We start from the raw sequence: 12,846 nt of genomic DNA, 5'->3' as shown, positions 1-12,846 counted from the left end.
ACTATGGATCATCTGCGCTGCTCGCTTCAATATCTATGTTGGTGCCCTGGTCTGTATCTGTTTCTTCTTCATCACTCGTAGTTTCTCAACATCCACATACCTGTGATCATGTCCTTACTTAGGTTCAACGAGAGCGATTGGCCAAATGTTAGCAGCACCCGCTCTTTGAGGATTTGTTTACGGCTACCTCTTTAAAAATTGCTACAGCTGTAGCCGACAAATGTTTGTTCCTTTTTGGATCTTCCAGCCAATTTATTCTCCTATTTGCTATTGTGAATGAATGGTAGGTTCACCACTGTACGTTAGAAATGAAAACCATAACAAAAACTGGCCAGTACTCTGCAACCTGGTTGAAACAGTCAAAGAACAAACTAACCATTCATCAGCGCACTGTACCATCCATAAACGAGATGTGTCTGAGGGCCGATTGATGGATGTGAAACGCGAACTGTTAGAACATCGAGCGTATTCGTGAGATTTGCCACCCTCCGACTTCCGATACCTAGGGAAGTTCCTTTCAGTCCATTTGTGAGATTATAACACTTGAGAATCATTCTTCAGGAAAGACATCTATGCCCTGGAAATGTGTTGGTGGCAGTCCATCCACTTGACAGGGTAACGCGCGGGGAAACACCGCGTTGTAGTGCCAGACGCGCTAATATTAAACTTGTATGTGTTTACACTCGGCAAGTCACACTGCAGCTCGTAGCCCAGAATTTCCCGACCGTAGCGCTGCGGCATTGGTACGGCGTGGTTGTAAATAAAATTCAGCTACTCACAGAGATCTGGTATGAGCTGTAATTATCGTATGGTAGCGAAACTCTGTAGATATCCTATAATGTTTTGCGAAACCGATTAACGCGGGAAAAAATGAGTCCCTATTTTGGGCTGTAGATGCAAATGTGGCGCCGTGAATGCAAGAAAGACGTACGGAATAGAAATGTTCTCATATATAATGGACTAGGAACGGAACATGGGCTAAACAGATAAAACGAGAGAGAAAGGCATAGTGTTGATTTTGTTTTTAACCTCCGCTTGCACAATTTGCTCAGTATAAGCACGAGAGACGTCTGCGAGATGCTGTACAGCGCCAGATTAGCCCTTGTTACCCAAACTTCGAACTTTTTTTCCAATGTAAATTGGTTTCGCAGTAACGCGTTAGAATATCTACCAAGTTTCCTTGACAAACGATAATTACAGCCCACACTGGACTTCTCTCAGTAGCTGTACTTGAATCATAATTAATTAATGATAATTTAATTATAACCGCAGGAATCTACCATTTCGACCAGTTTTTTACAGGTATCGATACTGGCAATATATCGGTCCCGGGAATCCAAGACCGTACCATAATCTCTAGCGTGGTTCCTCAGTCTAACCTAGACATACAAATGGTTCAAACGGTTCTGAGCACTATGGGACTTAACATCTGAGGTCATCAATCCCATAGAACTTAGAACTACTTAAACCTAACTAACCTAAGGACATCACACACATCCATGCCCGAGGCAGGATTCGAACCTGCGACCGTAGCAGTCGCGCGGTTCCGGACTGAAGCGCCTAGAACCGCTCGGCTACCGCGGCCGGCCTGGACATACCAAAAAAAAAAAAAAAAAAAATGCGAGCAGGGCACTTCAGTTTATACACGTATAGAGACAAGATTTAATAAAATATTTCATCTTCTTACTAAAACATGACAAAGTTGCATTTTGTGTTTGCGTGCAGTAACGCGAGTATTTCCCAGTTATGCCTTTGGCGAATGACGAATGAAATTTAAGTTGTAATAGCTAAAATATATTTTTGTGTGATATTATTACACTGTAACAGTTTTCGTGATTTTTCCTTTACTTGTACTGCGAAGCCTTGCTTCTTGCCATATTTCATGATTCTAAGGCAACGAGACGTGCCGTATAGGTTTTCATCAGTGATTTTGCAAATATCAAAGTATCTGACGAAAGTGGCCGTATATTTTTAATTGCATTCACGTATAACCGTGATTTTTAATTACTTGGCGAAGGGACTGTAGCCTTTAGAATGTGACATAAATTTCAACTTGATACGCCTAATCGTTCCAGGTAAAAAGGGGTTTTTGCAGACGGACAGACAAACGGATAAAAATGACAAAAATATTTTTTTCTTGTGATATAGTTACAAATTAACAATTTTTGCAATTCTTCTTTTACGTGTAATGCGATACATTGCTCCGCGCCAAATTTCATGACACTAGGTCTTGTTGTTGTTGTGGTCTTCAGTCCTGAGACTGGTTTGATGCAGCTCTCCATGCTACTCTATCCTGTGCAAGCTGCTTCATCTCCCAGTACTTACTGCACCCTACATCCTTCTGAATCTGCTTAGTGTACTCATCTCTCGGTCTCCCTCTACGATTTTTACCCTCCACGCTGCCCTCCAATGCTAAATTTGTGATCCCTTGATGCCTCAAAACATGTCCTACCAACCGATCCCTTCTTCTAGTCAAGTTGTGCCACAAACTTCTCTTCTCCCCAATCCTATTCAATACCTCCTCATGAGTTACGTGATCTATCCACCTTATCTTCAGTATTCTTCTGTAGCACCACATTTCGAAAGCTTCTATTCTCTTCTTGTCCAAACTAGTTATCGTCCATGTTTCACTTCCATACATGGCTACACTCCAAACAAATACTTTCAGAAACGACTTCCTGATACATAAATCTATATTCGATGTTAACAAATTTCTCTTCTTCAGAAATGCTTTCCTTGCCATTGCCAGTCTACATTTTATATCCTCTCTACTTCGACCATCATCAGTTATTTTACTTCCTAAATAGCAAAACTCCTTTACTACTTTAAGTGTCTCATTTCCTAATCTAATTCCCTCAGCATCACCCGATTTAATTTGACTACATTCCATTATCCTCGTTTTGCTTTTGTTAATGTTCATCTTATATCCTCCTTTCAAGACACTGTCCATTCCGTTCAACTGCTCTTCCAAGTCCTTTGCCGTCTCTGACAGAATTACAATGTCATCGGCGAACCTCAAAGTTTTTACTTCGTCTCCATGAATTTTAATACCTACTCCAAATTTTTGTTTTGTTTCCTTTACTGCTTGCTCAATATACAGATTGAATAACATCGGGGAGAGGCTACAACCCTGTCTCACTCCTTTCCCAACCACTGCTTCCCTTTCATGCCCCTCGACTCTTATTACTGCCATCTGGTTTCTGTACAAATTATAAATAGTCTTTCGCTCCCTGTATTTTACCCCTGCCACCTTTAGAATTTGAAAAAGAGTATTCCAGTCAACATTGTCAAAAGCTTTCTCTAAGTCTACAAATGCTAGGAACGTAGGTTTGCCTTTTCTTAATCTTTCTTCTAAGATAAGTCGTAATGTCAGTATTGCCTCACGTGTTCCAACATTTCGACGGAATCCAAACTGATCCTCCCCGAGGTCTGCATCTACCAGTTTTTCCATTCGTCTGTAAAGAATTCGCGTTAGTATTTTGCAGCCGTGGCTTATTAAACTGATAGTTCGGTAATTTTCACATCTGTCAGCACCTGCTTTCTTTGGGATTGGAATTATTATATTCTTCTTGAAGTCTGAGGGTATTTCGCCTGCCTCATACATCTTGCTCACCAGCTGGTAGAGTTTTGTCATGACTGGCTCTCCCAAGGCCGTCAGTAGTTCTAATGGAATGTTGTCTACTCCGGGGGCCTTGTTTCGACTCAGGTCTTAAGTACACGAAATTTTTTATGAGTGAGTTAGCGAGTACGAAAATATGTGACACGAATGCCCGTACCTTTTTATTCAATTGGTGTAGCAGCTCAAATGTCTTACACCGCAAAGGGGCCGCAGAATTCAGTATGCGACAAAATTTCAACTTGATACGTCAGCCCGTTCCGGAGAAAAAGAGAGTTCTTTTAAAGTCAGTCGGACGGACGGACGGACAACAAATCGATCGTATAAGGGTTCCGTTTTGACCGGATGTGCTACGGAACACTAAAAATAACTTGACTGTAGGATAAAAGTCCCCCTTCGTAGCTCAGTGACTACCGCGTGTGGTTGCTGTTCCGAGGTCCCTAGTTCGATTCCCGGTACTGCCAGCTATTCTTCCTTTTTGGGGAGACTGTAAGGGGACGAACTGAGCGTCGTGATGCCAGCTGTCTGCTTATTCCATGCCCTTCCATAACGCACGCAAATGACGCAATGGGAGAGGATGATATGGCGGTCAGTCGGACCATACTGGCCGCCTGTGGTCCTGACGGCCTTGAATTGGACGATAAAGACTCAACAACAACGAAAGTAATTGGAGTCCCTCTGAAAAAGAGCATCTTTACCCACCTGTCAATGGAGAATCTGCTGTTGGTTAACATTCAGTACGATGTTGTTACATGTCGTACAGTAAGACATTCTCTGATTTATCTTGGCATGTTGTTGACAAAAGAGTCAAGACTCTACTGCCTCAAGCCAGTCGTGGTCTTCGAAGGGGGCTCTCCTGAGGTGATCCACTGTTTGGGTGGTGTTCCCAAGTTTAATCTGTTCACCAGGGTGAACCGACTGCGACGAGAGTAACCCGACATCCATCCTCGATACCGGCTCGTTTCACTTAGCTGCTGGTCTTTGTGGAATGCATACCTGAGGCTACTGTTGGTACCCAGCCGCTGGGTCGCTCGCCTATGACGAGAACGTGGCATCAGGTCAGCCGACACTCGTCGTCGAATAAACCCCGACACCACTGATTCAAGCTCCCCTCCAGGAGTTGCGTCTCCCAGGTTCGTCGAGCACAGCTGCTTCTGCTGGAGGGTGGGGGGTGTTACTGTTATTCGTAGTAGACACCTGGAAACCAGGTTGACCTTGTGGCGATGATTGCGTACTGTCTACTTCGATACTGTGCTCCCAGTTGCCTCCGAAAAGGTACTGCGCACCTCTCTCGCATTCTCCTTGGAGTATTGCCGGCCATAATTTGTAGTTAGCTGTCAAGACTACGAGGCACCTGTTTTATGTCTCACAGTAGCGACTGAATGCCCCAGCGACGCCGCTGTAGTATACGGCAGCGTGGGGGGGGGGGGGGGGGGGGTTGGGAGGGGGGGAGGCGGCAATGTAGTATGCTGACAACCTTTCTTGCAGTGAAGTGAGAACCCGCACCCAGTGTCAACTTGATCCTTCCTTCGAGTCATGCCAACACACCGAACAGTGCACATAGGCCACGTGTGTACGGCTGGACACACAACATGCTCCTACAAACAGCAGTAGGGATGCAAAGAATGGCTCTGAGCACTATGGGACTTAACTGCTGAGGTCATCAGTGCCCTGGAACTTAGTTAGGTTTAAGTAGTTCTAAGGTAAGGACATCGCACACATCCATGTCCGAGGCAGGATACGAACCTGCGACCGTAGCGGTCGCGCGGTTCCAGACTGTAGCGCCTAGAACCGCTCGGCCACCCGGCCGGCCGGCAGTAGGGATGCAGGTTTTCTTATTTCTTCATTACACACACACACACAGACAGACAGCGCAGGACATGAAACTGGTGTCAAACTATATCGGTTATCTGTATACAGCAGATTACCTGCTGGATAACGTCAGAAACACTATGAGGTTGTCCGGCTATGAAGCTGCTGTCTACATGACTGTCAGAGGATTGACAGCTGGTGCAGGAACGGGTACTTGACTCTCAATACTAATAAGTAAATTGTAATTGTACACTGTCGAAGCTGCATTGGTAAAGTACCGAAACTTCAAGCGCTTATAGAAAGCACCGAAGCTGAAATCGTTATAGGTACAGAAAGTTGGATGAAGCCAGAGATAAATTCTGCCGAAATTTTTACAAAGGCACAGACGGTGTTTAGAAAGGATAGATTGCATGTAACCGGTGGTGGCGTGTTTGTCGCTGTGAGTAGTAGATTATCCTGTAGTGAAGTAGAAGAGGATAGTTCCTGTGAATTATTATGGGTGGAGGTTACACTCAACAACCGAGCTAGGTTAATAATTGGCTCCTTTTACCGACCTCCCGACTCAGCAGCATTAGTGGCAGAACAGGAGCGAAAAAATTTGGAATACATTTCACATAAATTTTCTCAGCATGTTATAGTCTTGGGTGGAGATTTCAATTTAGCTGATATAGACTGGGACACTCAGATGTTTAGGACGGGTGGTAGGGACAGAGCATCTGACATTATACGGAGTGTACTATCCGAAAATTACCTCGAGCAATTAAACAGAGAACCGAGTCGTGGAGATAACATCTTGGACCTACTCATAACAAACAGACCTGAACTTTTCGACTCTGTATGTGCAGAACAGGGAATCAGTGATCATAACGCCGTTGCAGCATCCCTGAATATGGAAGATAATAGGAATATAAAAAAGGGAGGAAGGTTTATCTGTTTAGCAAGAGTAATAGAAGGCAGATTTCAGACTACCTAACAGATCAAAACGAAAATTTCTGTTCCGACACTGACAATGTTGAGTGTTTATGCAAAAAGTTCAAGGCTATCGTAAAATACGTTTTAGATAGGTACATGCCGAGTAAAACTGTGAGGGACGGGAAAAACCCACCGTGGTACAACAACGAAGTTAGGAAACTACTGCGAAAGCAAAGAGAGCTTCACTCCAAGTTTAAACGCAGCCAAACCTGTCAGACAAACAGAAGCTAAACGATGTCAAAGTTAGCGTAAGGAGGGCTATGCGTGAAGCGTTCAGTGAATTCGAAACTAAAATTCTATGTACCGACTTGACAGAAAATCCTAGGAAGTTCTGGTCTTACGTTAAATCAGTAAGTGGCTCGAAACAGCATATCCAGACACTCCGGGATGATGATGGAATTGAAACACAGGATGACACGCGTAAAGCTGAAATACTAAACACCTTTTTTCCAAAGCTGTTTCACAGAGGAAGACCGCACTGCAGTTCCTTCTCTAAATCCTCGCACAAACGAAAAAATGGCTGACATCGAAATAAGTGTCCAAGGAATAGAAAAGCAACTGGAATCACTCAACAGAGGAAAGTCCACTGGACCTGACGGGATACCATTTCGATTCTACACAGAGTACGCGAAAGAACTTGCCCCCTTCTAACAGGCGTGTACCGCAAGTCTCTAGAGGAACGGAAGGTTCCAAATGATTGGAATAGAGCACAGGTAGTCCCAGTCTTCAAGAAGGGTCGTCGAGCAGATGCGCAAACCTATAGACCTATATCTCTGACGTCGATCTGTTGTAGAATTTTAGAACATGTTTTTTGCTCGAGTATCATGTCGTTTTTGGAAACCCAGAATCTACTCTGTAGGAATCAACGTGGATTCTGGAAACAGCGATCGTGTGAGACCCAACTCGCTTTATTTGTTCATGAGACCCAAAAAAATATTAGACACAGGCTCCCAGGTAGATGCTATTTTCCTATACTTCCGGAAGGCGTTCGATACAGTTCCGCACTGTCGCCTGATAAAGTAAGAGCCTACGGAATATCAGACCAGCTGTGTGGCTGGATTGAAGAGTTTTTAACAAACAGAACACAGCATGTTGTTATCAATTTAGAGACGTCTACAGACGCTAAAGTAACCTCTGGCGTGCCACAAGGGGAGTGTTATGGGACCATTGTTTTTCACAATATATATAAATGACCTAGTAGATAGTGTCGGAACTTCCATGCTGCTTTTCGCGCATGATGCTGTAGTATACAGAGAAGTTGCAGCATTAGAAAATTGTAGCGAAATGCAGGAAGAGGCAACTGACCCTTAACGTAGACAAATGTAATGTATTGCGAATACATAGCAAGAAGGATGCTTTATTGTATGATTATATGATAGTGGAACAAACACTGGTAGCAGTTACTTCTGTTATATATCTGGGAGTGTGCGTGCGTAACGATTTGAAATGGAATGATCATATAAAATTAATTGTTGGTAAGGCTGGTACCAGGTTGAGATTCATTGGGAGAGTCCTTAGAAAATGTAGTCCATCAACAAAGGAGGTGGCTTACAAAACACTCGTTCGACCTATACTTGAGTGTTGCTCATCAGTGTGGGATCCGTACCAGATCGGGTTGACGGAGGAGATAGATAAGATCCAAAGAAGAGCGCCGCGTTTCGTCACAGGGTTATTTGGTAAACGTGATAGCGTTACGGAGATGTTTAGCAAACTCAAGTGGCAGACTCTGCAAGAGAGGCGCTCTGCATCGCGGTGTAGCTTTCTGTCCAGTTTTCGAGAGGGTGCGTTTCTGGATGAGGTATCGAATGTATTGCTTCCCCCTACTTATACCTCCCGAGGAGATCACGAATGTAAAATTAGAGAGATTCGAGCGCGCACGGAGGCTTTCAGACAATCGTTCTTTCCCGCGAACCATACGCGACTGGAACAGAAAAGGGAGGTAATGACAGTGGCACGTAAAGTGCCCTCCTCCACACACCGTTGGGTGGCTTGCGGAGTATGAATGTAGATGTAGATGTAGCGTATTGCACGTAAGTAGAGCAAGAGATATACCAACACTCAATTACACCGTTGACCATCAACCACTAGGAACACTCAAAAGTCAGATACCTATCATTAACTGTCACAGCGGCGTAAACTGGAGTGACAGCATGGAACTGCACAGTCCAGTCACGTTAATGACTCCACCTTCTGTGAGCACCACAGACGGCACGAAGCAGCACTAACAGTGGGCCGTGTGTAAAGCATGTTGGGGGGACGTGGAAAACCGTGCAGTCGTTGTCGTGATGCAGAAAAGGGGCGACTTGCGTGACGTCCAAAACGGCATGACCTTAACTGTCGGGCCAGGGATGGAAGCATTTCCGCAACAGCTGAGTTTGCAAATTGTTCGCGTGCGGCCTTGGTTGAAGTACACCGTGCATGGCAAAATAGCGCGATCCAAAACCGGCGCCGAGTGAACTGCGGTGCACCTCAGGCCGTAGCTAGCAAGGGCGGACGACGGCTGCGGAGGTGTGTGCGGGCGAGCAGACAGGCGACTGCTGAGCAGCTGACCGCCCACACGAACCGAGGCGCTACCAGCAGAGTCTCCTCAACGACCATTCAGCGAAAGCTCCTGCCTGTGAGTCTCTGCAGCAGGTGCTTGGCTCGTGCACCCATTCTGAGGGCTGTTACGCACCAGAAGCGGCAACTGAACTCACACGGAGTGGTGATAGGTGGCCGCTTCAGATAAATCACGTTTTGTGATCCGTCTGACTGATGGGTGTTGGTGTGTGCAGCATGAAAGGTCTGTGTACTGGTAGATAGGACAGCTTGGCTGTGGAAGTGGAAGGGTAGCCCACAACATACACAACAGTATTCACAATTACAAGCACCCAAGCTTTAATGATCTTCCAGCAATAAAGGCTGTTAACAAATCTCAATTAAGCAAGGACATAAACTTGGTTACATACATATTTTAACCTTCAACCAGTGAATAACCCCAATAAAGAATTACCAATCAATAAAGGACTGCTTTACAAGAATGCTTAAATTAAGTAAAATCATGAAAGCTAAGTTACAAATCTTTATGTTAAGCTTCAACAGGTGAATAACCTCAATAAAGAATTATCATTTAATTAAAACATAGATAGGAATATGCTTTACCAAAATGCTTGAATTGTGTAAAATCATGAAAAGCTGAGTTACAACTTTTCTCACAAACTACTTAGGAATTTACAGCAAATAAACAAGTCTGATCTGCTTAACCAGAAGGTAACTGCCAAGTCCTAGCGACCGAAGCCACTGAGAGCGGACGACCGCCCCAACGCTGGTCATCAACCGACATCGTGACGGCCCAGTGGCCACCGTGCTGAAACAGACTGACGTCTCGGTAAGCGGCCGACAGCAACACAGGAGTAACAGTGACCGAAAGCCGGCGTACGCCTTACGAAACACGGCACACCCTGAAGCGGGAGCAGCCACAGCTGACTAGCGGCCGTTCAACCGCGAGCAAACAAATCTCACGCCGCCCGAACTAACGCGGGAAATGATAGCGAGCGACAAGACGCCACGCGCAAAGCAGCAACCGTGCCTACCCCTCGACCACAGAATGTGCCCTGTCTCCTTGTCTGTGGTAGTACAATTTATAGCACACAAGAAACCATTTAATAATGGCATTAGTTCAACACAAGATCAGTTAACAGTTAGGTCCAGTAAAGATTTACGAACGGATTTACCTTCAAACCAACTTCCAGACCACAGGCGGAAATTAGTAAATTTGACATAAGTTTTCACCAGACCGATAAACGAGTAATCAAATTAAACAGTTGCCAGTCACGATACGCAAGGCCTTCTAGACCTTGCTATCTTACAGTTACCATTAACGGCGAAACATACACGAATGACAAGAAATTCACCATTGAAAGCAAAAAACAACACACCACAAAGGTTAAATTAATTAATTTGCAGACGAGCCAGTCACTGAAAGCTCAGTTCCACAAGATCAGCACTAACCTCACTCGGCAGCAATACATTTGTGTGCATGATAACTAGGTTGCCCAAAGAGGACTCCAAAACCCGAAACAACAGGTCACACGTTAGCTGTCTTGTTCTCTGATACTAGGCACCACCGGGCTAAGACAATCGCGACGAAAAAAAAAAAAATATCTCTGAAATTACAGCTGCCTGCAGCAAAACAAATGAGTCAGGGTGCATGAACGTAAAGCACAAGCCACTGTTCCAGCCGGAGCGTAACCTTTTCAATGCACATACGGACAGAACAACACACGTGGGCATAAAAGGAGCAGCAGATGCGTACCAAGCAAACTATACTGCGCCAAAATACGACCCACGTCACGTCCACAAACCGGAGCACTGCTCCCGGAGCTAGTGTCTGCTCGCTGGACTGCCGCAACTCTGTGTCCCCCGGAAAGCGATGTTCACTGCCGCCTTGCTCAAGGCTCCCTTCTCGGCCGCGCACAACTCTTCTCTTGTCGCCTCAGAGTGCGGCCGCAACGTCCGTTCTCCCCTGCTGTCCGCCCCAGACTCCCGTACTCGCACTCCCTCCCTCGTTAGGACCCGCTCCGACAGAAGGCGATCGCACATAGTGCCAACTTCAACCAGAGGAGTAATCGATAGTGTCTTGCGCCCGAGAGCCTCGCCTCGGCTCAGTCTGAAAGTAAACACCCTGCAGACAAGGAGGGTGCGTTACGATCTGGCGAATGTTTTCGTGGCTTTCCCTGGGTGATCTCGTCATTATGGTAGGCTCAGGGGATCAACGCAAGGTATGCGTGTATGCTTGCTGCCCATGTCCACCCCTACAAACAGATTATTCTCGGCAAGATCTGTGGCATCTGCCAGCACGACATTGCAACGTGTCACACAGCTCGCGGTGCGTGTGCTTCGTTGTAAGAGCATCAGAATGAGTTCACCGTACTAACGCGGCCACCAGCCTTCCCGGATTTAAACCCAGTCCAGAATCTGTCGGGCGATCTGTTCGTGCCACGGCTCCTCCACCGAGAAACCTAGCTAGCGCAGATGGCTACGGCGATGGAGTCGGCATGGCTCCACATCGATGTCGGTGTCTTCCAGCACCTCACTGGTTCCCTCCTAAACGGCTCGCGCTCCAAAAGTTGGTCATTCATGGTTTGCACAAGTGGTAGCACGAAAAGAGATGCCACACTGAGATCCATTGCAACAATATTGTAGAAAATGTGGTTCATCCACGAAAGAACAGGCTGACGAAGTAGTGGATCGACTGAAATTTGAGTGTTTTTCGTCTGTCTGGGACCCTAATGAGGTACTATCAGAGGAGATGTCGAAGGTCCAAAGAACAGCACTGCTGTTCATTACGGTTCTTTTGGAAAGCGCGAAAGCTTTACTCTCTTGTTATTCGTGGGGCAGAAGTTACAATAGAGGCGATGTGTATCACGGAAATGGCTGTTAAAATATCCTAGAGCACACTTTCCGAGAGGAATCGGTAGCACAGTAACTCCTCCAACATACTGCTCGCAAAATAACCTGTACGAGAAAATCACGTAAATTAAGTGATCCTAGGAAGGCATAGCGACAGTGGTTCTGCCATGGTAGTGTTTTCGTATGCAAACAGTATTTCATACGGGACGATTGCGGTGTCTCAAATCGGGACTCATCCATCGTCAGGTTGACTTAAAAAAGCCACGTGAGCTACTGCCCATAAGCTCTTCGCCAGATTTTCAATGTTCTTTCGACCTTCTAAGCACCGGTTTAGTCTGTGAGATTTTTGAAATATTTTAATTCTTTAATATTACTAAGGGCTACGGCTTTGCCGCAGTGGATACACCGGTTCCCGAGAGATCACCGATGTTAAGCGCTGTCGGGCGTGGTCGGTACTTGGGCCGCCATGCGCTGTTGCCATTTTTCAGGGTGCACTCAGCCTCGTGATGCCAATTGAGGAGCTACTCGACCGAATAGTAGCGGCTTCGGTCAAGAATACCATCATAACGACCGGGAGAGCGGTGTGCTGGCCCCACGCCCTTCCTATCCGCATCCTCCACTGAGGATGACACGGCGGTCGAATGGTCCCGGTAGGCCACTCGTGGCCTGAAGACGGAGTGCTATAAATGTAGGTAAATTTCCATTGACAAATGGAAGGAAAAAGGACTTTTTTACAAAAACTAATTACGTCTAGAATTCCATTTAAACTTAATACTTGCCAGCACAGTAGACTCTCAGTGAGAAGGCCAGGCGAACAAAATGGTTCGTTTGTTAATTCTACGCCGTTAAAATTCGCAAAGGTTTGAGGTAAATTTTACACAAACCCAAGTTTTACAGTTTGTAAGTGCAAGAACAATCTTTATTTAATGATTAGTGACCATTTTTAGCGAGAAAACGAAATAAAATTCAAACCGTTAAGACCGACTTCGCCGGTGGCTTAAGACGGCAGGAAGGCATTGAAAAGCTCGTGCTGTAGCTTAGGTAGCGTCTGTAGC

The 12,846-nt window shown here is 45.6% G+C and overlaps 1 protein-coding gene across 1 annotated transcript in view; it reads left to right on the top strand.

Annotated features, from left to right (window-relative positions):
- Positions 1 to 12,846, top strand: part of LOC126281932 (neurobeachin) — a 2,071,601-nt gene that overhangs the window by 110,118 nt on the left and 1,948,637 nt on the right. The gene's annotated exons all lie outside the window — the stretch shown is intronic.

This window comes from Schistocerca gregaria, chromosome 7 (assembly GCF_023897955.1).
Source record: "Schistocerca gregaria isolate iqSchGreg1 chromosome 7, iqSchGreg1.2, whole genome shotgun sequence".
Classification (NCBI taxonomy): domain Eukaryota; kingdom Metazoa; phylum Arthropoda; class Insecta; order Orthoptera; family Acrididae; genus Schistocerca; species Schistocerca gregaria.
Note: the sequence above shows the minus strand (reverse complement) of the source record. Positions and strands in the feature narration are given on the sequence as shown.